The sequence below is a fragment of the Mus pahari genome, chromosome 2, assembly GCF_900095145.1.
Source record: "Mus pahari chromosome 2, PAHARI_EIJ_v1.1, whole genome shotgun sequence".
Taxonomy (NCBI): Eukaryota; Metazoa; Chordata; class Mammalia; order Rodentia; family Muridae; genus Mus; species Mus pahari.
Genome location: NC_034591.1, coordinates 73366668 through 73380037, shown reverse-complemented (window position 1 = coordinate 73380037; position 13370 = coordinate 73366668). Strand labels below are relative to the sequence as shown.

Sequence of the window (13370 nt, the reverse complement as noted above, 5' to 3'; positions counted from 1 at the left end):
ACATTACATATCACCTCGCAATCTGAAACATTACACATTTATGTGTTTAGATAACTGAAACTTCACAGAATTAAACGCGAATAAGGTTAAAAAAATTTAGTTCTGTACATTAATTCCAACTACCTCTATTTTACAGTCTATGTGGCTCATGTCATTGCTCAGCACCAAAGTCATCCAGAGAACTTGCTAGTGAATTTTCTTATTCATCTCATGTGGTAGTTTTTGTTGTTTTAAAAATCAAAGTTAAGGAAAAAAATGGCATAAGTTCTACTTCTAGATCTTGAAGTGAATATTCCTTTTTGGCCAATCAGACTATGTGAAATTTTCACTATGTGAAAATGTGGGTTAAATTTTCAAATGGATACAAAAACAAACAAAACACAGAAATACACAAACCACAAAGGAAAAAAAGGTGTCCCGTGAATTTAAGCTATCAGTCTATAAACTGGATCTGTAACATTGTAACCTAGTAATGCCCTACCCCATCCTTCCTACTTTACACTTTGTCCCTCAGGTAGGGCACTCAGAAGGGCAGCACGCTTCTGCACACCAGCTCCAGTGCATCTCTCCAGTGCTGCTGAGCACTACCACGGAGACTTGGCCAGAAAGTTCCCGCAGCTGTGGCCACAGCACCCAGGTGTACCCTGCCCGACATGATGGAGGCCTGCTCAGTGCCAGCATCTTTCTGCTCACATGATTACGGCTAACCCTCCTCACTGATGGTTCATCCAGATCTTAGAACCATACCCTCTTTTTTTCTCTTCAGGATTTACAAATCTTTGAAAAAGATAAATGTTTGCCCTGCCATTTTCAAGCAGGGTTTTGTGTGTAACATTTAAATTCCACAATCCTCAACCTAGAAAAGTCCCCCCCCCCAAAGCTACAGGTACTTTTTTATTTAAGTATAAAATTCTTACACATAAAAAAAAGAAAAAAAATTTTTTTAAATTGGACACTACTAGTACCTCTCTCTGCCTTTTGCTGTCAGAAGCACTCAGTTCATACCACATCTGAAAACTAAACTGCATGCGTATAAACATCCAGAGAGAGGTATAAAGTTCTACAGAGCCCTTTAACACCACTGCAGTACATTTACCATTGGCCAGACCACAACAGGAAGCATATGCTAGCAAGTTCAGTTCAGCAGAGACTTTTCCAAAAACACAATAGCTTTCTGGGCTCTGTGTCAGTTACATTACATTTTAAGCAACAGGTAATCTGTAAAATTGTCCCAAGACATCCGTTCCTCCAACCGTTTCCATGGCCCATCCCGGCCCCGAGCCTCTGTGAAGGCCACAGCTTCAGTGCTCCCCGTTACTGATGACAGCTGATTCAGCTTCGGCTGAGGTTGCAGGGAGTCTTGGCACTTTCTTAGCAGGGCTTGGAATGTGCTCTGTTGCTGTGTTAGTATGCACGAGCCCCACTCCTTCATCCAAACTTTGGTCATTCGTGGAGGGGCGCCGGGCATAGGTCCTTCTGTGTTTTTCATCCACTCTGACCAGATACCACGTTCCTTCAAAGAGCGAGTCTATTGAACACTGGGGAATATAGTTGGCTAAGTGATGTGTGTCCTCTCTGAGCTTCATGTTTTCAGCAGAGACATCAGGCGCCACACAAGTTCTCGAGTCAAGCCTTGATTTAAGGTCACATAAACTTGCTGTTGTTTTATCGAGGGCAGATCCTGGTGTGGCGTCTTGTGTGACTTTAAGGGAGTACAGCGTGGCAGCCAAGCCAGAACCGAAAGAGAACACGCCAATCCTCTTCCCTGCCAACTGCTGAGGTGAGTACCCAAAGGCTTCCAGTCCACTGCAAATACTGCTCTTATCTCTGTTTTGATCATTAAGAAAGTCATTCAGGAACATCCGAGCTAGAGATTTCTGCACCAGTTTACAATATGGTGAGTGAAAGATCATGAAGCCAAAATCATTCATTTATCCTTTCCCTTTTTCTGCCACTGGGCACAGATCTTCTTGCGGTAGATGGAATAGCAGCGGTCCAGGGTGCTGAGGTAGCACTGTATGGAGAGCTTTCCATAGACCACGGGGTATTCAGAGAGCATGTAGGGTTTGTAAAAGTCATAGGCATGCTGCATGTGTATCCCACGGAGCCCTTGGTCAAAAATTAGAGGAGCGTTTGGCCCAATTAGCAGGACCACAGCTCCAACTCCACCTGCAGGTCTGGCATTTCCTGTGGCATATATAGCAATGTCTCCTGCAACTACCAGAGCATATCGTCCATCCCAAGAGCTGGATTCGATCCAGTTCACAGCATTGAAGACTGCAGCTGTGCCTCCATAGCATGCATTGGTCGTATCTATTCCTTCTATGTCTGTATTCCCAGACTCCTCAAACAGCTGCATCAAGTTAGACTTCACTGATTTTGATTTGTCGATGATTGTCTCTGTTCCAACTTCTAGCTGCCCAATGCAATCATAGGAGAGGCTATGTCTCTCCATCAGTTTCTGAACCACAGTCAGGCAAAGNTATGCTAGCAAGTTCAGTTCAGCAGAGACTTTTCCAAAAACACAATAGCTTTCTGGGCTCTGTGTCAGTTACATTACATTTTAAGCAACAGGTAATCTGTAAAATTGTCCCAAGACATCCGTTCCTCCAACCGTTTCCATGGCCCATCCCGGCCCCGAGCCTCTGTGAAGGCCACAGCTTCAGTGCTCCCCGTTACTGATGACAGCTGATTCAGCTTCGGCTGAGGTTGCAGGGAGTCTTGGCACTTTCTTAGCAGGGCTTGGAATGTGCTCTGTTGCTGTGTTAGTATGCACGAGCCCCACTCCTTCATCCAAACTTTGGTCATTCGTGGAGGGGCGCCGGGCATAGGTCCTTCTGTGTTTTTCATCCACTCTGACCAGATACCACGTTCCTTCAAAGAGCGAGTCTATTGAACACTGGGGAATATAGTTGGCTAAGTGATGTGTGTCCTCTCTGAGCTTCATGTTTTCAGCAGAGACATCAGGCGCCACACAAGTTCTCGAGTCAAGCCTTGATTTAAGGTCACATAAACTTGCTGTTGTTTTATCGAGGGCAGATCCTGGTGTGGCGTCTTGTGTGACTTTAAGGGAGTACAGCGTGGCAGCCAAGCCAGAACCGAAAGAGAACACGCCAATCCTCTTCCCTGCCAACTGCTGAGGTGAGTACCCAAAGGCTTCCAGTCCACTGCAAATACTGCTCTTATCTCTGTTTTGATCATTAAGAAAGTCATTCAGGAACATCCGAGCTAGAGATTTCTGCACCAGTTTACAATATGGTGAGTGAAAGATCATGAAGCCAAAATCATTCATTTATCCTTTCCCTTTTTCTGCCACTGGGCACAGATCTTCTTGCGGTAGATGGAATAGCAGCGGTCCAGGGTGCTGAGGTAGCACTGTATGGAGAGCTTTCCATAGACCACGGGGTATTCAGAGAGCATGTAGGGTTTGTAAAAGTCATAGGCATGCTGCATGTGTATCCCACGGAGCCCTTGGTCAAAAATTAGAGGAGCGTTTGGCCCAATTAGCAGGACCACAGCTCCAACTCCACCTGCAGGTCTGGCATTTCCTGTGGCATATATAGCAATGTCTCCTGCAACTACCAGAGCATATCGTCCATCCCAAGAGCTGGATTCGATCCAGTTCACAGCATTGAAGACTGCAGCTGTGCCTCCATAGCATGCATTGGTCGTATCTATTCCTTCTATGTCTGTATTCCCAGACTCCTCAAACAGCTGCATCAAGTTAGACTTCACTGATTTTGATTTGTCGATGATTGTCTCTGTTCCAACTTCTAGCTGCCCAATGCAATCATAGGAGAGGCTATGTCTCTCCATCAGTTTCTGAACCACAGTCAGGCAAAGAGAGTTGATGTCTTCTGATCCATGCAGAAGACCATCCTGGCCTGGCCCAGACCAATGGTATACTTTCCAACATCTACACCATCGTATTTTTCCAACTCAGCTTGGTCAACGTATTGAGAAGGAAAGTAGATTTCAAGGGCAACGATTCCCACATCTTTTGGCCAGCAAGCCTCCGCATTCAAAGGAAGTGACCCAGGCATGGTGAAAGAGCCAAACGCAACCGGACCCTGGGAGTAGAACGGAGCAAAGCAAGAGGACAGTCACAGATCAACTTTCTTAAAACAAGAGTTTAAGAGTTCTCTGCAGCTGGGCAGAGGTGGCGCACGCCTTTAATCCCAGCACTTGGGAGGCAGAGGCAGGAAGATTTCTAAGTTCGAGGCCAGCCTGTTTTACAGAGTGAGTTCCAGGACAGCCAGGGCTACACAGAGAAACCCAGTCTCGAAAAACAAAAACAAAAACAAAAAAAAAACAAAACAACAAAAAACGATTTCTGTGCAGATGACAAGTACTCCCAACCTAGTCCAGGGCAGGTCCGACCCAATCCCACGCAGCAAGTGTATCCAGTATCTACGCTTTGTGTGTCTTACAGGATTGAAGATGACTTTGTTTTGAAGAGTTTCAAGGCAGGATGGTGTCCTGGGTTCTATAAGAAAGCAGACTAAGCAAATCATGCGAGCCAAGCAGAAAGGAGCGCTCCTCTAAGACCTCTGCACTAGTTCCTGCCTCTGGGTTCCTGCCCTGTTTGAGTAAGGAGCGCTCCTCCAAGACCTCTGCACTAGTTCCTGCTTCTGGGTTCTTGCCCTGTTTGAAGTTCCTGTTCTGACTCCCTTCCATTCTGAACTTCGATGTGGAAGTGTAAGTCAAATAAACCCTTTCCTCCCCAACTTTCTTTCTGGTCATAGTGCTTTGTTGCAGCAATAGAAACCCTAAGACAGCATCCTAAGATAGGGGATGGTGACACATGCCTTTAATCCCAGCACTTGGAATGCAGAGGCAGGAGGATCGCTAAGGCCAGCCTCGTCTACAGAGCAAGTTCCAGGGCAGCTACACAGAGAAACCCTGTCTCAAAAGACCAGAAAATAAACAAACAAACAAAAACCAGTGTCCCAGTTTGGCTTCTACCAGCTACTCTGGCGCTGAAAATATTAACTAATTTTTCTAAGCCTCAGTTTTCTTGTCAATAAAATGGATAATTCTATTAGCATGACAGTTATGCCCAAATAAAGTGTCTTTAAAACAATGGGCATGAGTGGTGGCACATGCCTTTAATTCCAGCACTTGGGAGGCAGAGGCAGGCAGATTTCTGAGTTCGAGGCCAGCCTGGTCTACAGAGTGAGTTCCAGGACAGCCAGGGCTACACAGAGAAACCCTGTCTCCAAAAAAACAAAAAAAAACAAAAAAAAGAAAAAAACCCCAAAACAAAACAAACAAATAAACAAACAAAAACAAAAACAAAAAAACCCCAAAACAATGGGCATGAACTCTCTCACCGAATCTGGGAATCAGGAACTTAGAGGAGACTTAGCTGGGTCTGGCTCCTGTCATAGCGCTATCAGCCAGGGATATGAGTCTTGAAGTCACTTGAAGTCTAGCTTGGGCTGTGGGGGTCTGCTTCTGAGGGCGAATGATCATGTGACTGGTACATTGCTGGTAGTCTTGGACTGAAGGCTTCAGTGTTTTGTTTTGTTTTGTTTTGCCACATGGGTCTCTAAAGGGATTTGGTGCAATGTTTCCAGAGCATGTAGGTGGGCATGCGATCAATCTGAAAGATCTAGGCAGAAGTTGCAACACCTTTCATGATACAGCTGCAGGCGTTACACTATACCATGTTTACTGCGTTCTGCTGTCAACAGAACAGCACTGGTGGAGCACAGGAGGGACGTGCTCGGGGGGGGGGGGGAAGGGGGGGGAAGCCTGGAATTCAGGCCCATTGCCAGCTGTCTCAGTTGCTGGGAATCACACAATGGCTGGCACCTACAACTGTGCTAACTGACAGCTGTTGGTAGATCTCATCGCTCCATGCTTCTTGCCAGTTCATGAAGAGAGGAAAGTTGCCAGTCTCAGATCTCATGACAAGCCCATCCCATGGTGATGTTTATAAAATATAAAAAACAAAAAAAAAAAAAAAACCAAAAAAAACAAATCAATAGCCACCAATGGTCTCTCAGGGTGATGGGAGCAGTTTAGAGTGTAGTCTAAATTGTTTCTTTTCTTCTTCTGACTGCCTAGGGATCATGAGGAGTCTCCCTCAACTCTGATGATGTGCGTGCTGTGGTCAATCAGGGGCTGGCGGACATAAAGAGTCACTGTCACAAGAAAGCTGCTGAGCTGTGGTTTGTGGCCCAGCTCTGCCAGACAGTGTAGTGACCAAGCCTATTTTAGTGACAGCAGTGGGGGCTGTGCTGGAAATGGAACAACTAAGGATCATCTAAAGTGTCTCTTCTGTTGGGCTGTCACCATCAGCGTCTTCCTAGTGGCTGCAGGGATGGCCATAGTTCCTTATAGAGCCATAGCACGGGCCACTTGTGTGATCTCTGTGGAAGCTGCTGGCTATCCCTCCCTCTCTCCCATATTCCTCCTACAGAAACAGAACTCCTGTTCATTAGCTGGAACAAGGTACCCAAGAGCAAAACCTACGTTTGCCTGCTTCCACGGCAGATTGCCAATGAGATGTAAGTAGAGGTGGTGTGTGCCTCTCCTGGAGGTGGAGTGTGCCTTTCTTCACCCCTTCTTCCTTCCTGATGATGGGATCTGATATGATCAGAGCTCCAGGAGCCATTGGGGGTCATAAGTGGCTTTGGCAACAGAAATCACTTAGGACAGAGTAGAATATAGAACAAACCTAAGGGGGATTCCATTCCCACCCACCCTGGGCTGGCTGGCTGCCTCTAGATTCCTTTATCATTACGGAGTTATAGGTGTAATACATTTCCTCTCTCTGTCTCTCTCTGTCTCAGTCTCTCTCTCTGTCTGTATGTATTTGTGTTTGTGTGTGTATGTATGTGTTTTTATGTGTGCATATGTGTCCCACAGGTGGACATCAGATGTCTTTCCTCTCTCCTTTTCTACATTATTCAAGAGCATGCCTCTCATTGAACCTGGAGTCTGCCAATTCGGCTACCCAGGCTAGCCAGCAAGCCCCTGGGACCTGCCACCCTTTCCAGTGCTGGGTTACAAAGTGCATTACTACACCTGGCTTTTACATGGATACTGGGGACCCAAACTCAGGTCCTCACGCTTACACTATTAACCCTTGACCCAACCCCCAATTATTATTATTAGTCATCTCCCCAAACCCCAACTTTCTAAATCCAATCCTGTTTTGTGTTTGTAACAAACTTTAGTCCAACTACACATCTCCCTACTGCAGCGGCAATACTGTTCCTTCCTATACAGGATACTGTTAGGGCTATCTGTTAGCAGTAGTGGAAAATTCTGTAAACATGGTTCCAGGAAAGGAAGAGGACTCATCATATGACATCCATTGAGCTCCTCTGACTATAGGACTGGGGCTGTGGCACTCAGACCTCAGGGAAGTTCACTACCAAACTTTCTTAGAAGAGGAACTGTGTAGCACCAGTAGGCCAGTAGAGGGGTTGTAGATTCTTACTTCAAGAGAGAAGCTTCCAGTCCAGTGCAGGGAGGGGCAGATGGCGGCCTCTCTCCTGTCTCTGTTCCCTCCTTTCCTGAGAGACAAGCCACCTTCAAGAGACCTCTACTCTCTAACTGCCAAAATCTTTCACACACACACACACACACACGCACACACACACACACACAGGCACACACACACTCCTTCCTCTGGTGCAATAGCCAAGAAGCCCTGAACACTTTCTGTTACAAAGGGTGATATTAATTCAGTTGAAAACAAAGCAATATGAAATCTCAGAAGCTCAGTTGTACGCTAAGTGTGGATGCTTTACAACCTGTATGATATAATCTCACACAGGTACACACTTTTTTAGTTATGCAGGAGGTGGTGTGTGTCTAATGGAGAGATATATAAGCAAATGTGTATATGTACAGGTAAGATACAGATGACCAAAAATTTACAGCAGAAAAATATAATGCCCTCTTTTTAAGGCCCAGTTTGACATTACCCCTAAAAGAATGTAAATGTATCTTTTGTTTTACAAATCATAAGAAATAGTAAATATTTTTCTGATTCACTGAGATTGCTTATTTGTGTTTTAAAACTATATATATATATATAAAACATATATACATTATATATATTCTTGTAGTTCTAGGGATCAAATCCAGGGTTTTATGTGTGCTGTTAAATCTCCTGTCACTGAGCAATCTCATCTCCAGATTAATATCTGTTTTTTTTTGTTTTGTTTTACAACACAGTTATACCTTATACCATAAGATGCCCTACAATGGAAACAACCAACCGGGGATGGTAAGTGTTAAGTTTCAATCCCAGTGGAATGAAAAACAAAAACAAAAACAAAATAAAAAGGAAAGGGAAGGACATGACTGCTCCAAGGTGTGGCGGAGGAGAAAGTTTATTATAGATATGTGGGAGAGCACAGCCAGAGGCAGACATGTCTGGAAGAGTCCAGAGCGGTCCTGACCCTGAGCCATGTGGGGAAAGAGGTAGGGAAGAGAGAGAGGAGAGAGGGAAACCAAATACAGCAGCCAGGAGGCCAAAGGTACAAAGAATAGGTAACCCAAAGATCTGGATTATATAGGGAAGGGCCTCTGGGGGAAGGGCAGCCCAGCCCTTGGGCTGGAGAGTTCAGGGTAGCAGTGGGGGTGTGCCAGCCAAACTCTCTAACAGGTGGGGACTGAGGGATGCTGGGAGGACTGGGGGCCAGGTCTGCTTTGGTATGTTCAGTAAGCATCTCAAACTGGGTTTGAAACTTAACAATAAGTTGTCCATAGGCATCTTATAACTTAAGAGATGAGTCCTGACAGCCAAACTCATGTTCTATACATCCTAACACCTTCCTGACTCTCTAAACACAGAGGCATGGGTGGCTCTTCCGTCCTTCAATATGACATTCACACACTAGACATGAAGAAGTTTGTATTGTTTTCAAGTGTCACACTACATTTCCTGAGGAGAGGAGCTGTCAGGGCTTGGGATGATGAAGCTGTAATCAGATCATCCGGCCTATTTTCCTCCAGGGAGGCTGAGCCCTTCCCAAAAATGAGTTCCTGAATTTTCTGATTTGGAGTGCAGTCTCCGGGTCAGTGAATCACAGATCACGCAGTTGGATAAGAGAGTGGCCATCCTCCCTCCATCACAGGCTGTCTACTGCAACTCTAACAAGGCCAGTTAGAAGTCAAGCTCCTCTGGACTCCTGGAAAACAAACAAATGCAATTTAGCTGTAGCAGAGTCCCTGACAGCCCTGAGATTTCACTGGACCTGGAGCCTGGCGCATGCGTTGATAAGGACAATTCATCGGGGAAACCTGTGGGGTCCCAGCTCCAGCTTGTGAGGTTCATCTCCCAGTGGCAATGACAACCAATGGCTGGGGATGAAGGCATGGCCCAGGCCAGCCACTGTCACAATCAATGAAAGTAACAGGAAAGGATTTTGGAAACACTCAATGCTAGGTCACTGCTGTTGTTGCCACAGTGGCTCGCCAGCCGAAGGAGAGAGAGAGGAGAGAGACTGATTCTGTCCAGGTAGCTGCTCTTACACTCAGAGCAGCCCCACGGGCAGTTCAACCTCAGGGGACCTGGCTGTCGTCACTGAAGACGTGAAGACAGGAAGATGGGATCCACCCAAGCAAATACTGCAGATTTTAAACATTTTAGTTATCTGGACATCCTTTCCTTATCTTCCTTCAGCTCCTTGTATAGCCAAGTGAACCAAATACCTCTGATTAAGATCTCCTTGGAGACAAGAACGATATTCACCCTGCCCTGCCCTACCCCACCCCACCCCACCCCACCCTTCAGACTCTTTAGGATTTCTCTACTACTGTTTTCTTCTCCTTCCTCAGAGGAGGGGAAAGGAAAGGTTATTTCACACTTAGTTGAAAAGAATGCCAAATTTTTATTTTGGAAGCAATTCTAAAGATCACATAGCAAAAGCTAAGATTCAGGATGCTGTGACAACAAGACATCTAGACAAGAGATATTTACATGCTGCTGGTCACATTGGTACCTCCAGCAGCTGGTCAAACTGTTCCACCTACTGTCAGGGACAGGTACATAAAAATGGACAGTGAGTGCCTCAAGCTGGTTAGTCATAGGATTTCAGCTCCTGCTACTGGCCCAGCAAGGACAGGATCCAGCAGTATTCTGTTTTCTAGAATCTTTCCTTGTAAGACTTCCAGTGCTCTGATGGAGTTAAGCAAATAGGGGCCAGGGCAATCTGCTACCACCTTCCAGATCTCATACAGACAAAACTATTTTGTTCTTTCTCTTGTGACTTCCTGCCCACATGTGAGAGAATATGTTAAACATGGGAGGCACCTTTTTTTTTTTTTTTTTTGCAGTTTCCTGCCCTCTTACCCTCTCAAGCAACATCGAGGTCTTTGGTCTAGACTAAGTTCCTCCATTCAGACCCAACGCACAAGGCAAAGCATCAAAATGGAGTTTCTTGTGCTGAAGTTCACATCACCAAGTGTCTGTCTCTGTGAAGCTGTTGGGTCCTTGGGAATGAGTTACAGGCATGTGTGAGCTGCCACGTGGGTGCTGGGAATTGAGCCTAGGTCCTCTGAAAAAGCAGTCAGTGCTCTTCACCACTGAGTAATCTCGCCAGCCTCTCATTTGGGATATTTTTTCCTAGCCCTGTCTAACTCTCATATTTGAACAAAAATTTCAGCATGCTCAGAATTACATATCTACTGTTTTCTTCTGCTCAGTCACCAAACAATAGTTTCTTGATACTATTTTATAGCTGTTTTTAGTATTCCTAGTAATTAATTGCCACAGATTATTCTACCACCCCACCACACAGCCAGATATTATCTTATTGGAATGTCTTATTCTGCAGTAGATCACTTTCACTTTCCAAATAGCTATACTAAAATATAACTGGTACACAATAATTTGTGCAAATTCAAACGTTCAGTTTGACAAGTTTAATATATAATGTGCATGTGTGTGTGTGTATGTGTAGACCTGGGACATCATCACTACAATCAAGATAAAAGTGCTCTCACACGTTGCCTTCTATCCTGTACACATACTTCCTCCTTCTTCAGATCTCACCTGCCTCTTGTGGTCACATGTTTGGTAGATGTTATCTGGGCCCCAGTGTCTTGCCCAGGAATTCATATACTTACAGTGACAGAATGTGATGAATTTCATTTTATACCATTTTAGACCTAAGCCCTAGAAAGCACACATGTATCTCTCTCTCTCTCCCTCTTCCCCTTCCTCTCCCTCTCCCTCTCTCTACTCTCCCCTCCCTCTCCCTCTCCCCACTCTCTCTCCCCCTACCTCTTCCATTTTCTATTTTTTTCTTTTTCTTTTCTTTTCTTCCAGTGCTGGGAATGGAACCCAGAACTCTATCTAGCACAGAGCAACAGCGCTGCCCATGCTAACAGCCTCTAATCCTGGGTTGGATTGTTTCCTCTCAGTACCTCACTGCCACACCATGAGGAAGCTCAGACAGACAGATGGAGAAGACTGGGTGAGGACTCAGGCCCCTAACTAGTAGCCCCAGATGGGCTTCAGGCAGTGGCAGCCCCCATGGCTAGCTATTTGGATTGACTGGCATCTTGCTGCTTCAGTTAACACCAAGAATTAAGCCCAAGAACTGTTCTGGAAGCCCACAGATTCTAGGGAATCAACTATTTATGCCACTAAGTTTTAGCTTGGTTTGTTGTGTGATCATTAGTAAGTGAAACAAATGGAGAATAGAAGCAACTGTTGTTAGGATAGATTCTTAACTCTGTGCTGCTCTCTTTTTGCTTCCTTCATGTCTAACCGTTTTCTCCTTCCTTCCTTCCTTCCTTCCTTCCTTCCTTCCTTCCTTCCTTCCTTCCTTCCTTCCTTCCTTCTTTACATATGCTAGGGAGCAAACCCAGGGCCTAATGAGTGGTGGGCAAGCAATCTACCTGAGCTGTGATCTACACTAGAGCTGAACTTGACAAGGTCCACTGTCCTCTACCTTCCATCTTGGGTCCACTCTTAGAATTGAGTCTCTGGTCTAGTTTTCCTTTGGACATGCTAGCACTAGGGTCACAAGGGGATTGCTTGTTGCATAACCAAGAAGCAGGCTTTAAATCCTCATCTTATGTGCCGCAGCATTTCTTTCTATAAATCACTTCCTTCTTCTTTCTTTTTTCTTACATGAGCTGGGGAGGGATGACATCAGAGTAGCCATTGTTTTAGAAAGAAATGGTAGCATCAAAACATCCTCCTGTCGTGCATGCAGCACAGTTGGGACGTTGGCTCAGTTTTGTGACACTGTCAGTGAGACGGTTCCTTTCTATCTTGTTGTTCCAACCCCACTACGTGTTCCACTTGTTTATATAGCTCCAGATATCTCTTCCTAACACCTCATTCCACTACTGGAAGAGGGAACTACATGTGGGGGGGCGTACATCGCCCTGGTCAGATAAAAGCCTGTAAGTGCAGCCACTGTGTCCATACTCTTCAGCTAGAACATAGTCTCATGGTCACACTGGCAGCAACAGAGTTGGGAAATGAAGGCTCTAGCTCGAATGGCCACGCATCCAGCTAAAAATAATCCCACCGTGGGTGAAAGGAGGAATGGGTTTGGAACAACTAGCTGGCTGACTGAGCCATCTGAAGACATCTCTTCATTCTCGATTGTAAGCTGCTTTTGATCCTTCTAGTACTCCAATTCTGATATCTCAGGGCTTTATCTCTCCATCTCTGTGTGCATCTCTGCAGCCAGCCTGCCCTGTATCCCCTTCTTTATCCACTGCCCAATCTCTTTGTCATGCTTCTAAGGAAAATCAGGTGTCTGTCAGCATTAGCCACTCTTCCTCTGTAGATGTAAGGTGTATGCATGGAAAGAGAGGACACAATTAAATTAAAATATTTCTTCTTCTTTTTTTTTTTTAAAAAAAAAGATTTATTTATTTATTATAAGTAAGTACACTGTAGCTGTCTTCAGACACTCCAGAAGAGGGAATCAGATCTTGTTAAGGATGGTTGTGAGCCACCATGTGGTTGCTGGGATTTGAACTCTGCACCTTTGGAAGAGCAGTCGGGTGCTCTTACCTACTGAGCCATCTCACCAGCCCCATATTTCTTCTTCTTTAGGTTATGGATCATGTAACAAAAATCAAGCCTTAGCAGAGTATAAGAAGAAAGCCACAAGAAGTGAATTCCACACATGGTTAATAACAGAAATCCCATACCACCCAGCACCTCTTTTAAAACCGATCCCTCCGTCTCATAGAAGCGACATAGCAAATCTGTAAAGAGGTAATCTGCTGTATTTTAGTGCTGGGGAAGGTGGCACTCAGTCCCATTTGCCCAACTCAAGCATCTCGCAGAGGTGATGTCAAAGCCTTGGTGTGCTTGCTGCTTGGGTCTTCCCTGAGTTTTCTGCTTCCCTCCTTATGTGGTTGGCAGTGTCATA

The 13370-nt window shown here is 45.3% G+C and overlaps 2 pseudogenes; both read right to left on the bottom strand.

Moving 5' to 3' along the window:
- Positions 1-975: 975 nt before the first annotated feature.
- On the bottom strand, positions 976-2630 carry LOC110316817 (annotated as a pseudogene).
- On the bottom strand, positions 2490-4062 carry LOC110316249 (annotated as a pseudogene).
- Positions 4063-13370: the final 9308 nt, after the last annotated feature.